Raw genomic sequence first — 9,102 nt, 5'->3', positions numbered from 1 at the left:
TCGAAAAGAGTATTCTTTTGTCTAAAGTCAAAATACTATGTTTCAATTATTCTTTAAGTAGGACTATTTTTTGAGACATCAAATTAAATTCATCCTTAAGAGTGCTTTTCCACCAAAGATCTAAGGGTAGACTATCACAATTTCATTTAAAATATTCGTTAAAAAACAAAAAACGCTCAGAATGTCCGTTAAAAATAAAATATTAGTGCTTTGTAATATATTTTTAAAATACTTAACATTAGTAGCAAGCCTAAATATTAATTTCCATATTTTTATATTATATTGCAAATATAACATTGCATTTCAGAGCCATTTAATGGTTACTTAACCCATTTAAGTTAACCTTTTTTTAAACCCGGTCCTTAGAAATTATTTACGGAACAAAATCGTTACTAAGGAATAGTTAAAAAGTGGCTCTGAGACCGACTGAAAGATATTAAAAAAAAAATCCAATTACCTAATTGCTGATTGCTGTTATTACCTAGCTAGATCCCAAATCTAGACTAAAAACAGACAATTACAAAGAAAAAAACCACTAAAACAACTGCGTTCTTAATACTATACCGTTGTTTAGTGATTAAAAGGCCTTATTTGATAAAAATATCATTAACATAATGGTTGGGGACTGAGGAGTCGAGCAGTCGACGAAACACTGGATAATATCGGAGCCGCGCAAACAAATGACAATTTTATGACATGTCCGCGCTTCGAGGTTAGATTGCTGGTATGGAGAAGGATCTTTTTTTTGTCTTTTTTAAGCTTTTATTTAGTTTTATTACACACTAGGTTCGGCTGCGACTTTGTCTGCGTTCCCGTGAGATAGAAAGTCACCCAAATCAATATACCAAATTCATCAAAATCCGTTCAGTGATTTCAGTGTGATTGACGGATAAATATATAAATAAACAAACTTTCACAATTTTAATAATATTAGTTGAAAGTAAATTCTATCAATGAAATAATTCATTGACAAAATAAAAATTACATAAGTAATAATGGTAGTGTCGGTTACATTATACTTTTGCGAGCTCATAATCAAGATTTAAGGTGTTTCTTTTTCAGGGATAAACCAACAAATGAGCAGACGTCAACCCTGATGGAGAGTGATCTATGTCGCCCATGGACACCCGTAACACCAAAGGGATGAAAAAAAAAGGATGTGCGAAACAGTTTATGTTTTTAATAAACTTGATTTGATAAGAATGAGGAAGAGAGGGAATGACAGAGAGATATGAAAGTTTAATGATGAATTAAAAAATATACATAATCCGCTTCCACAGTAACCAAACAGTATATTTTCGCGTTGACCGCAACACGAAGTATTATTAAAACATTATTTACGTAGGAGAAATGTATTTTTGACTACGAAATGTCCCGGCTTCGTTTACATTTCGGCCTAAAACTTTCAACTGCTTTCATGTGCTACGTTGACGAAATTATTATTATGTTCGTGTTGTTTTGAACAGGGATGGGCAGAGGTTTTTGTATTCTTTATGTTACATTAATATAATATGTTTTTGTGTAGTATATTATTAAAACCAAGAAGTATTTTATGTTCCTTATTAGTCATAAAGTAGGAATTTGCTCTTGAATCCAATTCCGATAGATCGACATTGATATTGTCGTACTCTTGAGTTGCAACACTAGCGCCCATTGCATTCGTATTGCGTGAATATTGAATGAACTAAATGGTATTAAGTTTGACTTTATATTTCGTACTCTGAATGCTATTTTAATAGTTACGATTGGGGTTGTATAGTTTTGACATTGAATATTTATTCAGATTTTATTGGATTCAAATTGTATTGACATTGAGGTTGGTTTCAAGATTATGTGCCACGTAGTTTTTTCTATGTTAATTCATAAATAGTTGGCATTTTGTGCACAAAATTAAAGCGTAGAACTTATATCTATTTAATTTGTAATAATGAACATTTGGGATCTTCATTTCTTCATTCTTTGAGAAGAGTCTTTGCTCAGAAAGCACAATAACAATTTACATAATGATTACTGAAATTACTTTAAAATACAAAAACTTTGCTTCCGTAATTACTAATTAAACCCAAACCAGGAACATTTTACTCTTGTATCACCCTCACAGTAAAATAATCTCATAACGCCCAGTATTAAATCATATAACTTGACTAACTCAGATGTTTGACATGTCAAAGTCCGCAGGGAACATGGTTGTAACTTGTTCTAAGTGAATTGTCGCCTCAACTTGTCCTGGAGGTTGACGCTGAAGCATTTGGCATTCATGGGTAATGTGCATTGGTCTTACAAAAATATGTTAGTATAATAGGATAGGTTCCACCACCTATTACATGGGACTTACACCAAAAATTGTAAAAAGTGGGTGTATATTGTACAGTGGCATTACGTGGCATAATGTGCACCTTTACCCACTTCTTTAGGGATTAAAGGCGTCACGATATGTAATGTAATACAGTAGGACTTATATTGTAAAACGTTTTAGTGTGGGAGAGTCATGCTTCGGCACGAATGGGCCGGCTCAACACGAGTGATACCACGATCTTACAGAAAACCGACGAGAAGCAACGCTTGCGTTGTGTAAATGAGGTTAGACCCAATTACCCCCTTTCCTAATTTTTCCAATCCCCAATTCCCCAACAGCCCTTACATTCCTAACCCCTGAAAGGCCGACAACGCATACGCCTCTGGTGTTTCGGATGACCATTGGCGGCGACGATTGCTTACATTAGGTGATCCATCACTTATACCCATGCTACACTAACAATACAATACATTTTTAGTTTTTATTCCGCTTGTCGATGTATCAGCTGCCGTGCCGCCCCAACCCGGAGCCGCCAAGTCGACAACTCCTAAAGATGCTCCGTGGAGGAGCAAAACATAGGTAACTTTATAAATATAAATCTCAATAGAGTACTTTTTTGAAAATCAAAACAATAATAGTACCTATACACAAAACACACAACAACCTATTTCCATAATTCCATTTCCCAAAGCTTCCCCCCCACTCCTGAAAGCAACCACTTATATAGGTATATTATATACTCCCCACCTACTACGAAACCGATTATATAATCAAATACGAAACTAGGATAAACAGGAAATGGCCACTGAAGGTGGAACAGACTAGTGATTGAACTTCCGCCTGTACCGGATATTACGCGGCCGACAAAAGGGGACGGCTGAAACTTTGCTTTCAGTACTTTGTTTCTTTAAGATAAAGGTAGATGGCTGACCTCCGTCATGTAGTGGGGGGGATGCAGAAGGTTCATTGTTCTTGCTTTTTAAAACAGGGCATTTTTTAGTATCTGTTGTCATTATGTTATAAAAAGAGAGAGGAGTTTTTCAATGTCATCAACAAAAGAAAACTGACACTCAAAACTCACAGAGAACTGATGTGAAACAACGCTTGGTTTATGTAAAATATTGTAAAATAGTCTGAAGTACATTTGAAAAGTTCGATGCATGAATTATAATTAGTGTGTATTGGCAAGACAGGTGTGTTTATGAAATCGTGGAATATATCTAATTACTATTTTTAGATTTAGACTCGGAAATCGAAGATCATGTTAAGTAGTTTATATTAAGTTTACGACTTTTTTTAGATGGGGAAAATCATCCAATGACTTCTCCCGCTTTGGGGGCGAAGCGAGAAGGAAGAGGGAGTGTAAGACTCTTACTGACTAAAAACCGTTCAATCCTTCTCCTGCTTTTCGAGCCGGAGCCCCGGTAAACCCGCTAGGTAATCCGCAGCTCCGAGAAGATTTGGTACACTACAAAATCAATTGATTTTTAAATAAATAATAGGAATTCGATTTTTTTTTCACGTTCTATTTAGACTTACTGCATCATTCCTGTGTAGTGGCTTCAAGTTCTTTCTTTGTGGACTGCAGTGTTCGGTTTGTGTGTGTTCTTCCTAAGTAATGGTTTTATTATAGTATTTTTAAAGCACTGCTTATTCAATAAAAGGGTCTTAGAATTTTAAACTATAATAAAACAATTCTGGTTTTAGAAATCCAACATGAAGTATGTAACATATGAAATTCTTAATTTTACGACAAAGTCAAAGTCAAAGCATTTATTTCAATTAATGAATTGATTAGGCACTTTTCAAACGTCGAATTGAATTGTCCGTTATTGTGTCTATCAGTGAAGCTAGGTGCTCGTTATAAGTGTAGTTTACGATGATATGGTAAACGATTGAGCACGCCTGACACTCTATTTACTGGTGATTTGAAGACACCCAGGTACCCTTTAGGAAACACAGACTCTGATAAAGCGTACCACTCTTTTGCTGGTTCGTGGAGCATCTACCGTATAACGATGTTAATTTGCTGTTTGTCTTTTTTTTTTTTTTAGGAGGGGTAATCATCCAATGACTTCTACCGCCTTTGGTGGGGCGACAAGCGATGTCAGACCCTTACTGACTAAAAATCTCCCCGTTGCTTTTCCTGCTTTGAGCCGGGGCCACAGTAACCTGTTACGTTGCTCGTTACTGGTGGTGGACTGATGGCTCTTTGAGCCGCGTGCGGAACGTGACGTGACGTACGCATGGGTCTAGTTCTGAGCGAGCGGCGAGCTACCCTTTGCTCGCCTTCCGCAGACGATGCTTGACGCCCGGCGTGTCTCCTGCGGCAGCTGAGGAGTGAGGAGGTTAATTTCCTCATGCGCTCCACCTCCTCCTTAGCTAGCATGAGTGCTTCGCAGAAGGAGGAGACGGCATCCTATTTATTCCCTTTTGCTCAACACCATGGCCTGAACCAGAGTCTGTGGTTTGTCTGGTAATGCAATGGTGAAATGGTCTAGAAGCCAGTTTATATAGCAGAATTATTGCCATTCTTTTAGTACTAGACTAAGTGGGACCTAAATCCTCATAAAATTGAATGCTCGGGTCAATAAACTTCACAACGTATCTTAAGTGCAGGCTAAACGATATTCCTATCATATAACACTCAAGTGGAAAATAGATTCTAAGGTTTTACCATTTTTCAAGCAATATTCATCTTTATTGTTAAAGAATTATGGGATAAAATTGTAAATAGATTTTGTGTGATTTTGGTTTAAATTGAAATATTGATACCTGTGTTTTAATGTCATGTTAAATGAGATATTAATGTACACTTTCTTATTTAAAGCCGATCATAGTTATTTGGTTTACCTTGTCAAACGAATCATTAATTCTAATGAGTCAACTTTTTCTGAAGGTACGCGTCCACAGGCCCACATCGTACGCATCGCACGCAACGGATTTAAGTATGTCTTGTATAGAAACTCATACAACTGCGGCCACTGATCCGCATCGTACGGACCGCATCATCGGCAATCCCTACATGCGATGCGTACTGATGACGTCATACGGAATGCGTACGATGCGGGCCTGTGGACGCTTACCTTAAAACACCTACAAACATAAAAGGTATCACTACAAAATGTTACTACTTACTTTAAGACAAGTATACCCATGAGTAGCGGTGTACCCACGACCCCAATAGAGCCTCGTACCCTCAAGTGGGGTCCACCCCAATCGAGTGCAGCGTTAACTGATATTCCGTGCGATTAAGCGCGGGACCCCGTCGTTTTTCGACCAGTTTAACATTATCGACGCTTAAATTGTACCCCTTGTATGGTACGGGAGTTGGGGAATAGTTTTTTCTTTAATTAATTGGTTTGATGGTTTATTGTTTTTGTGGTGGAGAGGGTGGGTTTGTTCCTGGAGTATACCGTGTATAAGCAAAGTATTTACTTAAATTTTTTATGTTCTCGTTCGATTCTCGGGTCAGAAATAGTATAAGTTTTCGGTATTTTATGGTTTTTCGAAAATTTAAGCTGTAGTAACACGGTCTGTCACGAAATTGTGCCCAGTATTTATGGCTATAGGCTGCATGGAACTTATAACAAAAATGGTGATAAGTAGATCAGTTAGATAAGTATTCATCTGAATGAAAAAATCCCAAGAATGCACGATTCATTCAGTGATCTTTAATGTGATTTTAGATAACCTTATGGTAAAATAAACCGGAGCTGCGGACTACCTAGCTGGTTACCGGGGTTTTGGTACGAAAAGCAGGAGTAGGAGTGGTTTTCAGTCAGTAAGAGTCTGACACACCCTCTCGCCTCGCTCAAGGCGGGAGAAGTCATTGGGTGATTTTCTCCCTCAAAAAAAAGTAACCGTATGGTAAAACAAAAGAGCCACAACTCTTGTACCGTGGTATAGAGTCAGAAAATATTATTAAAACAGCAATATACGTGAGCGCTGGAGTTTGTATGGGAATGTATGATATTACCTCGTAGGGAATCAATCGAGAACAAATGAACTACAGATATGTTATTACATACGGCGAATTTGAACGGGGATTTTATTCAATACTGTTTTGTTATAAATAAAATAATAAATACTGTTTAAATTTAATATGTTATATGTATATGTGTTATGAAGTGTGTGACTGGTTGTTTTGAGTACCGTATGTGTGTATTCGATTTTTAAAGATGAAGTTTGGTTTTTCCAGTTGTTTACATGCACATTACTGATTAGCTCCGAATTATAATTAAATCCAATATTATTATATTAGTTTCAATTTATGAGTTCCAATTTATCAGCTCCTATTGATCAGCTCCGATTATTTGACTGCTAAGCACAAGCCTCGTAGTTTTGATTCTCGAGGTATCGAGCTTTTGATTTACAAAAAAACCAAATTATTTAGAGTCGTACCAAAACTAGTAAAAATGGTCACATTGAATCACGCATAATAATATGCAAGCAACCAGTACAAGTTAGTTAAAAAATAATAATTTAATATGCTATTGGTATTAAATTTAGAAACTAGAAGAATTTAATAAAATAAAGTGTCAAAACAAACTCAAATATCCCAATTTAAATGAAATAAAAGAATAAACCATAATTTTAATAAAAACCTCATAGTTTAACTATGCACACCTTTTACCACGACGTATTTTAAATGTATCCCTTATATCTAGTGATACAAATATCTATCCCCTACCAAATTCGTATGTTTCCGCCGACTAATAAAATCCCCCCGTATCTCATTACATGGGTTACAAAGCGTGAGTAAAGAGGAATGAATAATTATGATCAGAGATGCAGTGCACTAAGAAATGGCGCGGAAGCCTCTTTTACGTTTCGCTACTAACGTTAATGATATTTTCTCCAGGCTTGATGAGCTTTCAAATGGATGGCGTTATGCCCGACGGGCTAGAAAAGGCAAGATGTTGTGGGGCTCAATGTTTCTAGGTTTTTTGGGAGCTATTTATATGGTATAAATATAATAGTTGTTTTTTGTTTCCTCAAGTATATATCTGTGATTATGTCCTACTAGTTTCTACTAGCGGCTTCATCCGCGTTCCCATGGGATAAATATATTGGATTCAAGAGTAAGCCCTATAAAACAATATTTTTTTAATCATATAAATAACTGTTCTAGGCAGAAATGGCACTTGTGACTCCTCTGCTGTTGCAGGTGTTTATGGGCGACGCTAATTGCTTACCGTTTGCCTCATAAAAATATAAAAATAATACAGATGAAATAACAATTAAAAATATATTCCACTCTAACTAAAAATCACTGTCTACCCAAGTACATTAATGGATAAAAGCTCCACAAGTGTGTCTCATTTTATAATATTTAGTTAATTTACTATATCTCACGATAGTTATTATAAAAAACTAATATATATTCCACTATTTTCTTAATTACCCCCATCTTGGCTAACACCGTCCAGCTCTAACCGACTGTATCTGTACAAATTAATTCTGTTACTTACTTCCACCTTGAGCACAATCGTCGCCCCGTGCTCCCTGGACGAGCATTTAACATATTTAATGAGTTAATGCAATGAGCATGAAATTGGACAATGCTCGAGCCATTTACTATCCAAATTATGCTTCATTGATTCTTTTATTGTGCTTGCTTTCATTAATATTGTCATTATTCTTGTGTTGTTGGTGCATTTAAAATAAAACAAATATACGTATATACATTATACTCAGAACCGGAATAACAACTTATCGATTACACAGAGAATTATTTTTCGTAGGGAATAATCCAACCACGTTGCTAACAGCTGATTCTACAAGCACTTCGCTAACCGTGCATTAATTTAACTTAAACATAATTAATAAACGTTAAACAAAGAATACTTTCTTTATATACACATATCATTTCTTTCTTTCTTAAAAAAAAAGTTGCCGCCCGCCTTTTTCCTGTGTCGTGAGTGCGTTTATAAACATACAAGCATACAAGTTCACATTACAATTTGTGGTTCACATAAAGAGTTGCTCCGTTGGGGAATCGAACCCACTACACGTTGCGTGGCAGTTGGTAGCCCAGCCACCGCACCAACCGTGCAGTCAAATCATTATCAATAAACGGTCACCCATCCACGAAATAACCAGCGCAACTCCACCAAAAATTCAATGAATGAAGCTAAACAGTAAAAAAAATGTTTTATTGAATTGAAAAATAACCGGTTTTTTGTAATAAAATTAATAGGGTAGCCAACCGTTTATCCGGCCCATTCATACGGAGCCAACTCGTGAAATTTAATTGCCCCATATAAAAACAGAGTTTAAGCCGAACGTGGTATGTTAACGATAGAACTGGGACGCTGTAAAAATAACCTACTTATTAAACATCAAGGTTTCATTTATTAAATACGGGTTTAAGTTTTTTTTAAGGGGTGAAACCCATCATTCTTTCATGTAGTCGTGCTGGCCCAGAGGTTTAAGATGCCTGCTTCTCATGCACAAGAGTGCTGGTTCGAAACCTACCAATGGCAAGTACCAGTGTGATTTTTCCGAGTTAAGGAAAGCGTCCACAGGTCCGCATCGTACGCATCGCACGCAACGGATTTTAGTTTGCCTTGTATAGAAACTCTTACAACTGCGTCTGCATCGTACGGATCGCATCATCCGCAATATCTATATGCGATGCGTACCGATAACGTCATACGGAATGCGTACGATGCGTGAGATGCGTACGATGCAGGCCTGTGGACGCTTACCTTAATACGTACTGTCTAACTTTATTTAAACACCAATGATGAAGGAACAAACTAACAAGGTATTCCTTCACCGTTTGTCAGTGATGGCTAATC

Source organism: Spodoptera frugiperda, chromosome 17, assembly GCF_023101765.2.
Source record: "Spodoptera frugiperda isolate SF20-4 chromosome 17, AGI-APGP_CSIRO_Sfru_2.0, whole genome shotgun sequence".
In the NCBI taxonomy this organism is placed as follows: Eukaryota; Metazoa; Arthropoda; class Insecta; order Lepidoptera; family Noctuidae; genus Spodoptera; species Spodoptera frugiperda.
Note: the sequence above shows the minus strand (reverse complement) of the source record.